Below are 14,988 nucleotides of genomic sequence, written 5' to 3'. Positions count from 1 at the left end.
ACATTTTTGACACGCGCCCAACAAGTCAAGTGTCAGAAACGGTCCCGTTCGTCAGAGCGGGCCTTACGAAATTTGACGCGGGGAACATTTTTGGCGCTTCGGGTCGACTGTTACAGTGGAGGGGTCCGTATGGAAATATGTATTGACGAACGGGAACATTTTTGACACGCGCCCAAAAAGTCAAGTGTCAGAAACGGTCCCGTTCGTCAGAGCGCCCTTACGAAATTTGACGCACGGGAACATTTTTGACGCTCGGGTCGACTGTTACAGTGGAGGGGGTCCGTATGGAAATATGTATTGACGAACGGGAACATTTTTGACACGCGCTCAAAAAGTCAAGTGTCAGAAACGGTCCCGTTCGTCAGAGCGGCCCTTGCGAAAATTGACGCACGGGAACATTTTTGACATTCGGGTTGACATTCGGGTATAACCTCCCATTCTTTCGTCCTTTCCAAATTTCCCATTCAAATGTATGGGAAGTGTCACGCGGTCCCGCGCCGCCGCCGAGCGCCCCGGAGGGGCCGGACCTAGTCGGGCGGGGCCCTCCGGGGCCCGGCGACGACGTGCCGAAAAATCGGAGCTCTGGCGCGCTCGAAAAAAAAAATCTCTCCGAGCCGTCCAAAAGTCATGGAGGGTGTGAGTTTCGTCGCTTCCTAACCCGTCCTCTCTCGGCGGGTCGAACGGACCCTATTTCCCCCCCCGGTGCCGCTGGGGGGGATTCGACGCCGCGGGCTCGTTCCGGGCCCCGCCCGCGCCGTCCGTGCCGAATATGGGGTCTCTGGGACGTTTCTGTAAAAAGTTATGAATTTTTGATGTAATAAATTGAATAATTCAAAAACGTAAGGGAACCGTCCGGCCTACCGACCCGCGTGCGGGTCTTTGGGCACCTCAGCCCGCACGCAGGACCGCCAAATTCGCGTCAGCGCTCCACCGTGACCCCTTCTTTCAAACGGAAAAGGTCGCAGCTTTCTGGCCCCGTGCTAAAATGTTGAGTTCAGGTGATGTGACCCAAATGTCAAAATTGACATTTGGGACACCTGGCGACCTTTTGACCTTTGTGCAGGTTATTAGGCACCTCAGCATGCACCCAGGACCACCAAAATCACACCAGCTCTTCTCTGCAACCCCGACTTTCGACCGGAAACGGTCGCAACTTTCTCGCCCCGTGCTAAAATGATGAAATCCAGTGGTTTGACCCAAATGTCAAAATTGACATTTGGGACACCTGGCGACCTTTTGACCTTTGTGCAGGTTATTAGGCACCTCAGCATGCACCCAGGACCACCAAAATCACACCAGCTCTTCACAGCAACACCTACTTTCGACCGGAAACGGTCGCAAAGCTCTACCTCGAGCGTAAAGGGTCGCGACCCGGTCAAACGCACTTAACGAGGCCCTCTGAGGTCGCGGGTTCCCTTACGTCTGCGTCCATTTGGGAACATTTTTGACATTTGGGGCGTACGCCGATCGTCAGAGCGCCCGTTCCGGGAGGGCCCGGCGGAGGTCCTCCGCGTGCCCCGAGACGGGCATTCGTTCCTGGGAAGACCTCCGGCGGGCCCTCCCTCCCATTTGTCAAAAATGTTCCCAATTGTCAGAGTGCCAGTCCTGGATGGGGGGGGTCCCTCCTTCCTCCGCGTGCCCAGAGACGGGCATTCGTTCCTGGGTAGACCTCCGGCGGACCCTCCCTCCCATTTGTCAAAAATGTTCCCAATTGTCAGAGCGCCAGTCCTGGAGGGGGGGGGGTCCCTGCTTCCTTCCGCGTGCCCCGAGACGAGCATTCGTTCCTGGGTAGACCTCCGGCGGACCCTCCCTCCCATTTGTCAAAAATGTTCCCATTTGTCAGAGAGCCAGTCCTGGAGGGGGGGGGGTCCCTCCTTCCTCCGCGTGCCCCGAGACGGGCATTCGTTCCTGGGTAGACCTCCGGCGGACCCTCCCTCCCATTTGTCAAAAATGTTCCCGTGTGTCACTGGGTGGGGGATGGGCATTGCACTTTGGTTAGAAAAATGTGAAAATTAGCCTTCGACGGAAAAATGCGTGTCAAAAATGTCCCCGTTTGTCACACTATCTAATATTTTGACATTTGCCATACCTCAGAATGGAGCCCTCAGTGTTCCCCTTTGGACATTGAAGTGTGTCAAAAATGTTCCCGTCTGTCACACTGACATTTGGCAACCCCGAGCGCCCCATTCTGATGTATGCCAAGTGTCAAAATAGAAGGTTGTTCCTTATATTTTGACATTTGCCATACCTCAGAATGGAGACCTCAGTGTTCCCCTTTGGACACCGAGCTCCGCCGTGTCAAAAATGTTCCCAAGTGGACGTCGCGCCGCGTCAAAAATGTTCCTATTTGTCACAGCATTTGTCAAAAATGTTCCCAATTGTCACCACTGACATTTGCCATACCGAAAACCCCATTCAAAAGTGTGCCAAATGTCGAAATATAAGGAATGCCCTTATATTTTGACATTTGCCATACCTCAGAATGGAGCCCTCAGTGTTCCCAATTGGACACCGAGTTCCGCCGTGTCAAAAATGTTCCCAATTGTCACCACTGACATTTGGCAACCCCCAAAACCCCATTCAAAAGTGTGCCAAATGTCAAAATATAAGAATTGCCCTTATATTTTGACATTTGCCATACCTCAGAATGGAGACCTCAGTGTTCCCAATTGGACACCGAGTTCCGCCGTGTCAAAAATGTTCCCAGTTGTCACCACTGACATTTGGCAACCCCCAAAACCCCATTCAAAAGTGTGCCAAATGTCAAAATATAAGAATTGCCCTTATATTTTGACATTTGCCATACCTCAGAATGGAGACCTCAGTGTTCCCCTTTGGACACCAAGTTCCGCCGTGTCAAAAATGTTCCCAAGTGGACGTCGCGCCGCGTCAAAAATGTTCCTATTTGTCACAGCATTTGTCAAAATTGTTCCCAATTGTCACCACTGACAATTGCCATACCGAAAACCCCATTCAGAAGTGTGCCAAATGTCAAAATATAAGAATTGCCCTTATATTTTGACATTTGCCATACCTCAGAATGGAGCCCTCAGTGTTCCCAATTGGACACCGAGTTCCGCTGTGTCAAAAATGTTCCCAATTGTCACCACTGACATTTGGCAACCCCAAAACCCCATTCAAAAAGTGTGCCAAATGTCAAAATATAAGAATTGCCCTTATATTTTGACATTTGCCATACCTCAGAATGGGGACCTCAGTGTTCCCCTTTGGGCGCCAAGTTCCGCCGTGTCAAAAATGTTCCCAAGTGGACGTCGCGCACGTCAAAAATGTTCCTATTTGTCACAGCATTTGTCAAAATTGTTCCCAATTGTCACCACTGACAATTGCCATACCGAAAACCCCATTCAAAAGTGTGCCAAATGTCAAAATATAAGAATTGCCCTTATATTTTGACATTTGCCATACCTCAGAATGGAGACCTCAGTGTTCCCCTTTGGACACCAAGTTCCGCCGTGTCAAAAATGTTCCCAAGTGGACGTCGCGCCGCGTCAAAAATGTTCCTATTTGTCACAGCATTTGTCAAAATTGTTCCCAATTGTCACCACTGACATTTGCCATACCGAAAACCCCATTCAAAAGTGTGCCAAATGTCAAAATATAAGAAATGCCCTTATATTTTGACATTTGCCATACCTCAGAATGGAGCCCTCAGTGTTCCCAATTGGACACCGAGTTCCGCCGTGTCAAAAATGTTCCCAATTGTCACCACTGACATTTTACAACCCCTAAAACCCCATCCAAAAGTGTGCCAAATGTCAAAATATAAGAATTGCCCTTATATTTTGACATTTGCCATACCTCAGAATGGAGCCCTCAGTGTTCGAATTGGACACCGAGTTCCGCCGTGTCAAAAATGTTCCCAATTGTCACCACTGACATTTGGCAACCCCCAAAACCCCATTCAAAAGTGTGCCAAATGTCAAAATATAAGAATTGCCCTTATATTTTGACATTTGCCATACCTCAGAATGGAGCCCTCAGTGTTCCCAATTGGACACCGAGTTGTGCCGTGTCAAAAATGTTCCCAATTGTCACCACTGACATTTGGCAACCCCAAAACCCCATTCAAAAGTGTGCCAAATGTCAAAATATAAGAATTGCCCTTATATTTTGACATTTGCCATACCTCAGAATGGAGACCTCAGTGTTCCCCTTTGGACACCGAGTTCCGCCGTGTCAAAAATGTTCCCAAGTGGACGTCGCGCCGCGTCAAAAATGTTCCTATTTGTCACAGCATTTGTCAAAAATGTTCCCAATTGTCACCACTGACAATTGCCATACTGAAAACCCCATTCAAAAGTGTGCCAAATGTCAAAATATAAGAATTGCCCTTATATTTTGACATTTGCCATACCTCAGAATGGAGCCCTCAGTGTTCCCAATTGGACACAGAGTTCCGCCGTGTCAAATATGTTCCCAATTGTCACCACTGACATTTGGCAACCCCAAAACCCCATTCCAAAAGTGTGCCAAATGTCAAAATATAAGAATTGCCCTTATATTTTGACATTTGCCATACCTCAGAATGGAGCCCTCAGTGTTCCCCTTTGGACGCCAAGTTCCGCCGTGTCAAAAATGTTCCCAAGTGGACGTCGCGCCGCGTCAAAAATGTTCCTATTTGTCACAGCATTTGTCAAAAATGTTCCTAATTGTCAACACTGACAATTGCCATACCGAAAACCCCATTCAAAAGTGTGCCAAATGTCAAAATATAAGAATTGCCCTTATATTTTGACATTTGCCATACCTCAGAATGGAGCCTCAGTGTTCCTCTTTGGACAAGTATCAGTTTTGGGGAACAAAGCAGAGACTTTAGCAAGTTACAAACAGAGGAAGTGTAGGATTCCTCCACTAGGACGCTGTCTCCAGACGAAGGGTGGAATCGTGTGCCAAGAGGCTGGGACCAGCCTGTGCACCACCGAAGGGAGAGCTAAGTTTAAACCACAGCTCCTCCCCACCTCTGTAGAAATCAGATAGTTGTACATTTTCATTTAAAACTCTGTGTAATGTTAAGAATAGCATTCTTTTTTAGGATGATGGCTACAGATTAACAGCTTGCTGACTGTGGTTGTCTGAATAGAAAATATGTTTGTACAACATGCTTTTTATCCTCCAATTCTTTAATAAATGCCAAATTAAGGAATAACTTCTCTCCAGACTTTTCTTTTACAAATAAATGAATGCGCTGACAACACCAAGTTCTGCCGTGTCAAAAATGTTCCCAAGTGGACGTCGCGCCGTGTCAAAAATGTTCCTATTTGTCACAGCATTTGTCAAAAATGTTCCCATTTGTCAACACTGACAATTGCCATACCGAAAACCCCATTCAAAAGTGTGCCAAATGTCAAAATATAAGAATTGCCCTTATATTTTGACATTTGCCATACCTCAGAATGGAGCCCTCAGTGTTCCCAATTGGACACAGAGTTCCGCCCGTGTCAAAAATGTTCCCAATTGTCACCACTGACATTTGGCAACCCCAAAACCCCATTCAGTGTGCCAAATGTCAAAATATAAGAATTGCCCTTATATTTTGACATTTGCCATACCTCAGAATGGAGACCTCAGTGTTCCCAATTGGACACCGAGTTCCGCCGATGTCAAAAATGTTCCCAATTGTCACCACTGACATTTGGCAACCCCAAAACCCCATTCAAAAGTGTGCCAAATGTCAAAATATAAGAATTGCCCTTATATTTTGACATTTGCCATACCTCAGAATGGAGACCTCAGTGTTCCCTTTGGACACCAAGTTCCGCCGTGTCAAAAATGTTCCCAAGTGGACGTCGCGCCAAGGTCAAAAATGTTCCTATTTGTCACAGCATTTGTCAAAATTGTTCCCAATTGTCACCACTGACAATTGCCATACAAAAACCCCATTCAGAAGTGTGCCAAATGTCAAAATATAAGAATTGCCCTTATATTTTGACATTTGCCATACCTCAGAATGGAGCCCTCAGTGTTCCCAATTGGACACCGAGTTCCGCTGTGTCAAAAATGTTCCCAATTGTCACCACTGACATTTGGCAACCCCCAAAACCCCATTCAAAAGTGTGCCAAATGTCAAAATATAAGAATTGCCCTTATATTTTGACATTTGCCATACCTCAGAATGGGGACCTCAGTGTTCCCTTTGGGCGCCAAGTTCCGCCGTGTCAAAAATGTTCCCAAGTGGACGTCGCGCCGCGTCAAAAATGTTCCTATTTGTCACAGCATTTGTCAAAATTGTTCCCAATTGTCACCACTGACAATTGCCATACCGAAAACCCCATTCAAAAGTGTGCCAAATGTCAAAATATAGGAATTGCCCTTATATTTTGACATTTGCCATACCTCAGAATGGAGACCTCAGTGTTCCCTTTGGACACCAAGTTCCGCCGTGTCAAAAATGTTCCCAAGTGGACGTCGCGCGCGTCAAAAATGTTCCTATTTGTCACAGCATTTGTCAAAATTGTTCCCAATTGTCACCACTGACATTTGCCATACCAAAACCCCATTCAAAAGTGTGCCAAATGTCAAAATATAAGAAATGCCCTTATATTTTGACATTTGCCATACCTCAGAATGGAGCCCTCAGTGTTCCCAATTGGACACCGAGTTCCGCCGTGTCAAAAATGTTCCCAATTGTCACCACTGACATTTTACAACCCCTAAAACCCCATCCAAAAGTGTGCCAAATGTCAAAATATAAGAATTGCCCTTATATTTTGACATTTGCCATACCTCAGAATGGAGCCCTCAGTGTTCGAATTGGACACCGAGTTCCGCCGTGTCAAAAATGTTCCCAATTGTCACCACTGACATTTGGCAACCCCAAAACCCCATTCAGTAGTGTGCCAAATGTCAAAATATAAGAATTGCCCTTATATTTTGACATTTGCCATACCTCAGAATGGAGCCCTCAGTGTTCCCAATTGGACACCGAGTTGTGCCGTGTCAAAAATGTTCCCAATTGTCACCACTGACATTTGGCAACCCCAAAACCCCATTCAAAAAGTGTGCCAAATGTCAAAATATAAGAATTGCCCTTATATTTTGACATTTGCCATACCTCAGAATGGAGACCTCAGTGTTCCCCTTTGGACACCGAGTTCCGCCGTGTCAAAAATGTTCCCAAGTGGACGTCGCGCAGCGTCAAAAATGTTCCTATTTGTCACAGCATTTGTCAAAAATGTTCCCAATTGTCACCACTGACAATTGCCATACTGAAAACCCCATTCAAAAGTGTGCCAAATGTCAAAATATAAGAAATGCCCTTATATTTTGACATTTGCCATACCTCAGAATGGAGCCCTCAGTGTTCCCAATTGGACACAGAGTTCCGCCGTGTCAAATATGTTCCCAATTGTCACCACTGACATTTGGCAACCCCCAAAACCCCATTCAAAAGTGTGCCAAATGTCAAAATATAAGAATTGCCCTTATATTTTGACATTTGCCATACCTCAGAATGGAGCCCTCAGTGTTCCCCTTTGGACGCCAAGTTCCGCCGTGTCAAAAATGTTCCCAAGTGGACGTCGCGCAGCGTCAAAAATGTTCCTATTTGTCACAGCATTTGTCAAAAATGTTCCTAATTGTCAACACTGACAATTGCCATACCGAAAACCCCATTCAAAAGTGTGCCAAATGTCAAAATATAAGAATTGCCCTTATATTTTGACATTTGCCATACCTCAGAATGGAGCCTCAGTGTTCCTCTTTGGACAAGTATCAGTTTTGGGGAACAAAGCAGAGACTTTAGCAAGTTACAAACAGAGGAAGTGTAGGATTCCTCCACTAGGACGCTGTCTCCAGACGAAGGGTGGAATCGTGTGCCAAGAGGCTGGGACCAGCCTGTGCACCACCGAAGGGAGAGCTAAGTTTAAACCACAGCTCCTCCCCACCTCTGTAGAAATCAGATAGTTGTACATTTTCATTTAAAACTCTGTGTAATGTTAAGAATAGCATTCTTTTTTAGGATGATGGCTACAGATTAACAGCTTGCTGACTGTGGTTGTCTGAATAGAAAATATGTTTGTACAACATGCTTTTTATCCTCCAATTCTTTAATAAATGCCAAATTAAGGAATAACTTCTCTCCAGACTTTTCTTTTACAAATAAATGAATGCGCTGACAACACCAAGTTCTGCCGTGTCAAAAATGTTCCCAAGTGGACGTCGCGGCGTGTCAAAAATGTTCCTATTTGTCACAGCATTTGTCAAAAATGTTCCCATTTGTCAACACTGACAATTGCCATACCGAAAACCCCATTCAAAAGTGTGCCAAATGTCAAAATATAAGAATTGCCCTTATATTTTGACATTTGCCATACCTCAGAATGGAGCCCTCAGTGTTCCCAATTGGACACAGAGTTCCGCCGTGTCAAAAATGTTCCCAATTGTCACCACTGACATTTGGCAACCCCAAAACCCCATTCAAAAGTGTGCCAAATGTCAAAATATAAGAATTGCCCTTATATTTTGACATTTGCCATACCTCAGAATGGAGACCTCAGTGTTCCCAATTGGACACCGAGTTCCGCCGTGTCAAAAATGTTCCCAATTGTCACCACTGACATTTGGCAACCCCCAAAACCCCATTCAAAAGTGTGCCAAATGTCAAAATATAAGAATTGCCCTTATATTTTGACATTTGCCATACCTCAGAATGGAGACCTCAGTGTTCCCCTTTGGACACCAAGTTCCGCCGTGTCAAAAATGTTCCCAAGTGGACGTCGCGCCGCGTCAAAAATGTTCCTATTTGTCACAGCATTTGTCAAAATTGTTCCCAATTGTCACCACTGACAATTGCCATACCGAAAACCCCATTCAGAAGTGTGCCAAATGTCAAAATATAAGAATTGCCCTTATATTTTGACATTTGCCATACCTCAGAATGGAGCCCTCAGTGTTCCCAATTGGACACCGAGTTCCGCTGTGTCAAAAATGTTCCCAATTGTCACCACTGACATTTGGCAACCCCAAAACCCCATTCAAAAGTGTGCCAAATGTCAAAATATAAGAATTGCCCTTATATTTTGACATTTGCCATACCTCAGAATGGGGACCTCAGTGTTCCCCTTTGGGCGCCAAGTTCCGCCCGTGTCAAAAATGTTCCCAAGTGGACGTCGCGCGCGTCAAAAATGTTCCTATTTGTCACAGCATTTGTCAAAATTGTTCCCAATTGTCACCACTGACAATTGCCATACCAAAAAACCCCATTCAAAAGTGTGCCAAATGTCAAAATATAGGAATTGCCCTTATATTTTGACATTTGCCATACCTCAGAATGGAGACCTCAGTGTTCCCCTTTGGACACCAAGTTCCGCCCGTGTCAAAAATGTTCCCAAGTGGACGTCGCGCCGCGTCAAAAATGTTCCTATTTGTCACAGCATTTGTCAAAATTGTTCCCAATTGTCACCACTGACATTTGCCATACCGAAAACCCCATTCAAAAGTGTGCCAAATGTCAAAATATAAGAAATGCCCTTATATTTTGACATTTGCCATACCTCAGAATGGAGCCCTCAGTGTTCCCAATTGGACACCGAGTTCCGCCGTGTCAAAAATGTTCCCAATTGTCACCACTGACATTTTACAACCCCTAAAACCCCATCCAAAAGTGTGCCAAATGTCAAAATATAAGAATTGCCCTTATATTTTGACATTTGCCATACCTCAGAATGGAGCCCTCAGTGTTCCGAATTGGACACCGAGTTCCGCCGTGTCAAAAATGTTCCCAATTGTCACCACTGACATTTGGCAACCCCCAAAACCCCATTCAAAAGTGTGCCAAATGTCAAAATATAAGAATTGCCCTTATATTTTGACATTTGCCATACCTCAGAATGGAGCCCTCAGTGTTCCCAATTGGACACCGAGTTGTGCCGTGTCAAAAATGTTCCCAATTGTCACCACTGACATTTGGCAACCCCAAAACCCCATTCAGTAAGTGTGCCAAATGTCAAAATATAAGAATTGCCCTTATATTTTGACATTTGCCATACCTCAGAATGGAGACCTCAGTGTTCCCCTTTGGACACCGAGTTCCGCCGTGTCAAAAATGTTCCCAAGTGGACGTCGCGCCGCGTCAAAAATGTTCCTATTTGTCACAGCATTTGTCAAAAATGTTCCCAATTGTCACCACTGACAATTGCCATACTGAAAACCCCATTCAAAAGTGTGCCAAATGTCAAAATATAAGAAATGCCCTTATATTTTGACATTTGCCATACCTCAGAATGGAGCCCTCAGTGTTCCCAATTGGACACAGAGTTCCGCCGTGTCAAAAATGTTCCCAATTGTCACCACTGACATTTGGCAACCCCCAAAACCCCATTCAAAAGTGTGCCAAATGTCAAAATATAAGAATTGCCCTTATATTTTGACATTTGCCATACCTCAGAATGGAGCCCTCAGTGTTCCCCTTTGGACGCCAAGTTCCGCCGTGTCAAAAATGTTCCCAAGTGGACGTCGCGCCGCGTCAAAAATGTTCCTATTTGTCACAGCATTTGTCAAAAATGTTCCTAATTGTCAACACTGACAATTGCCATACCGAAAACCCCATTCAAAAGTGTGCCAAATGTCAAAATATAAGAATTGCCCTTATATTTTGACATTTGCCATACTCTCAGAATGGAGCCTCAGTGTTCCTCTTTGGACAAGTATCAGTTTTGGGGAACAAAGCAGAGACTTTAGCAAGTTACAAACAGAGGAAGTGTAGGATTCCTCCACTAGGACGCTGTCTCCAGACGAAGGGGTGGAATCGTGTGCCAAGAGGCTGGGACCAGCCTGTGCACCACCGAAGGGAGAGCTAAGTTTAAACCACAGCTCCTCCCCACCTCTGTAGAAATCAGATAGTTGTACATTTTCATTTAAAACTCTGTGTAATGTTAAGAATAGCATTCTTTTTTTAGGATGATGGCTACAGATTAACAGCTTGCTGACTGTGGTTGTCTGAATAGAAAATATGTTTGTACAACATGCTTTTTATCCTCCAATTCTTTAATAAATGCCAAATTAAGGAATAACTTCTCTCAGACTTTTCTTTTACAAATAAATGAATGCGCTGACAACACCAAGTTCTGCCGTGTCAAAAATGTTCCCAAGTGGACGTCGCGGCGTGTCAAAAATGTTCCTATTTGTCACAGCATTTGTCAAAAATGTTCCCATTTGTCAACACTGACAATTGCCATACCGAAAACCCCATTCAAAAAGTGTGCCAAATGTCAAAATATAAGAATTGCCCTTATATTTTGACATTTGCCATACCTCAGAATGGAGCCCTCAGTGTTCCCAATTGGACACAGAGTTCCGCCGTGTCAAAAATGTTCCCAATTGTCACCACTGACATTTGGCAACCCCAAAACCCCATTCAAAAGTGTGCCAAATGTCAAAATATAAGAATTGCCCTTATATTTTGACATTTGCCATACCTCAGAATGGAGACCTCAGTGTTCCCAATTGGACACCGAGTTCCGCCAGTGTCAAAAATGTTCCCAATTGTCACCACTGACATTTGGCAACCCCAAAACCCCATTCAAAAGTGTGCCAAATGTCAAAATATAAGAATTGCCCTTATATTTTGACATTTGCCATACCTCAGAATGGAGACCTCAGTGTTCCCCTTTGGACACCAAGTTCCGCCGTGTCAAAAATGTTCCCAAGTGGACGTCGCGCCGCGTCAAAAATGTTCCTATTTGTCACAGCATTTGTCAAAATTGTTCCCAATTGTCACCACTGACAATTGCCATACCGAAAACCCCATTCAGAAGTGTGCCAAATGTCAAAATATAAGAATTGCCCTTATATTTTGACATTTGCCATACCTCAGAATGGAGCCCTCAGTGTTCCCAATTGGACACCGAGTTCCGCTGTGTCAAAAATGTTCCCAATTGTCACCACTGACATTTGGCAACCCCCAAAACCCCATTCAAAAGTGTGCCAAATGTCAAAATATAAGAATTGCCCTTATATTTTGACATTTGCCATACCTCAGAATGGGGACCTCAGTGTTCCCCTTTGGACGCCAAGTTCCGCCGTGTCAAAAATGTTCCCAAGTGGACGTCGCGCCGCGTCAAAAATGTTCCTATTTGTCACAGCATTTGTCAAAATTGTTCCCAATTGTCACCACTGACAATTGCCATACCGAAAACCCCATTCAAAAGTGTGCCAAATGTCAAAATATAGGAATTGCCCTTATATTTTGACATTTGCCATACCTCAGAATGGAGACCTCAGTGTTCCCCTTTGGACACCAAGTTCCGCCGTGTCAAAAATGTTCCCAAGTGGACGTCGCGCCGCGTCAAAAATGTTCCTATTTGTCACAGCATTTGTCAAAATTGTTCCCAATTGTCACCACTGACATTTGCCATACCGAAAACCCCATTCAAAAGTGTGCCAAATGTCAAAATATAAGAAATGCCCTTATATTTTGACATTTGCCATACCTCAGAATGGAGCCCTCAGTGTTCCCAATTGGACACCGAGTTCCGCCGTGTCAAAAATGTTCCCAATTGTCACCACTGACATTTTACAACCCCTAAAACCCCATCCAAAAGTGTGCCAAATGTCAAAATATAAGAATTGCCCTTATATTTTGACATTTGCCATACCTCAGAATGGAGCCCTCAGTGTTCCGAATTGGACACCGAGTTCCGCCGTGTCAAAAATGTTCCCAATTGTCACCACTGACATTTGGCAACCCCCAAAACCCCATTCAAAAGTGTGCCAAATGTCAAAATATAAGAATTGCCCTTATATTTTGACATTTGCCATACCTCAGAATGGAGCCCTCAGTGTTCCCAATTGGACACCGAGTTGTGCCGTGTCAAAAATGTTCCCAATTGTCACCACTGACATTTGGCAACCCCCAAAACCCCATTCAAAAGTGTGCCAAATGTCAAAATATAAGAATTGCCCTTATATTTTGACATTTGCCATACCTCAGAATGGAGACCTCAGTGTTCCCCTTTGGACACCGAGTTCCGCCGTGTCAAAAATGTTCCCAAGTGGACGTCGCGCCGCGTCAAAAATGTTCCTATTTGTCACAGCATTTGTCAAAAATGTTCCCAATTGTCACCACTGACAATTGCCATACTGAAAACCCCATTCAAAAAGTGTGCCAAATGTCAAAATATAAGAAATGCCCTTATATTTTGACATTTGCCATACCTCAGAATGGAGCCCTCAGTGTTCCCAATTGGACACAGAGTTCCGCCGTGTCAAAAATGTTCCCAATTGTCACCACTGACATTTGGCAACCCCAAAACCCCATTCAAAAGTGTGCCAAATGTCAAAATATAAGAATTGCCCTTATATTTTGACATTTGCCATACCTCAGAATGGAGCCCTCAGTGTTCCCCTTTGGGCGCCAAGTTCCGCCGTGTCAAAAATGTTCCCAAGTGGACGCGCGCGTCAAAAATGTTCCTATTTGTCACAGCATTTGTCAAAAATGTTCCTAATTGTCAACACTGACAATTGCCATACCAAAACCCCATTCAAAGTGTGCCAAATGTCAAAATATAAGAATTGCCCTTATATTTTGACATTTGCCATACCTCAGAATGGAGCCTCAGTGTTCCTCTTTGGACAAGTATCAGTTTTGGGGAACAAAGCAGAGACTTTAGCAAGTTACAAACAGAGGAAGTGTAGGATTCCTCCACTAGGACGCTGTCTCCAGGCGAAGGGTGGAATCGTGTGCCAAGAGGCTGGGACCAGCCTGTGCACCACCGAAGGGAGAGCTAAGTTTAAACCACAGCTCCTCCCCACCTCTGTAGAAATCAGATAGTTGTACATTTTCATTTAAAACTCTGTGTAATGTTAAGAATAGCATTCTTTTTAGGATGATGGCTACAGATTAACAGCTTGCTGACTGTGGTTGTCTGAATAGAAAATATGTTTGTACAACATGCTTTTTATCCTCCAATTCTTTAATAAATGCCAAATTAAGGAATAACTTCTCTCAGACTTTTCTTTTACAAATAAATGAATGCGCTGACAACACCAAGTTCTGCCGTGTCAAAAATGTTCCCAAGTGGACGTCGCGCGTGTCAAAAATGTTCCTATTTGTCACAGCATTTGTCAAAAATGTTCCCATTTGTCAACACTGACAATTGCCATACCGAAAACCCCATTCAAAAGTGTGCCAAATGTCAAAATATAAGAATTGCCCTTATATTTTGACATTTGCCATACCTCAGAATGGAGCCCTCAGTGTTCCCAATTGGACACAGAGTTCCGCCGTGTCAAAAATGTTCCCAATTGTCACCACTGACATTTGGCAACCCCCAAAACCCCATTCAAAAGTGTGCCAAATGTCAAAATATAAGAATTGCCCTTATATTTTGACATTTGCCATACCTCAGAATGGAGACCTCAGTGTTCCCAATTGGACACCGAGTTCCGCCCGTGTCAAAAATGTTCCCAATTGTCACCACTGACATTTGGCAACCCCAAAACCCCATTCAAAAGTGTGCCAAATGTCAAAATATAAGAATTGCCCTTATATTTTGACATTTGCCATACCTCAGAATGGAGACCTCAGTGTTCCCCTTTGGACACCAAGTTCCGCCGTGTCAAAAATGTTCCCAAGTGGACGTCGCGCCGCGTCAAAAATGTTCCTATTTGTCACAGCATTTGTCAAAATTGTTCCCAATTGTCACCACTGACAATTGCCATACCGAAAACCCCATTCAGAAGTGTGCCAAATGTCAAAATATAAGAATTGCCCTTATATTTTGACATTTGCCATACCTCAGAATGGAGCCCTCAGTGTTCCCAATTGGACACCGAGTTCCGCTGTGTCAAAAATGTTCCCAATTGTCACCACTGACATTTGGCAACCCCCAAAACCCCATTCAAAAGTGTGCCAAATGTCAAAATATAAGAATTGCCCTTATATTTTGACATTTGCCATACCTCAGAATGGGGACCTCAGTGTTCCCCTTTGGGCGCCAAGTTCCGCCCGTGTCAAAAATGTTCCCAAGT

This window comes from Siniperca chuatsi, linkage group LG12 (assembly GCF_020085105.1).
Source record: "Siniperca chuatsi isolate FFG_IHB_CAS linkage group LG12, ASM2008510v1, whole genome shotgun sequence".
NCBI classification, from domain to species: Eukaryota; Metazoa; Chordata; class Actinopteri; order Centrarchiformes; family Sinipercidae; genus Siniperca; species Siniperca chuatsi.
This window is presented reverse-complemented; position numbering follows the sequence as displayed.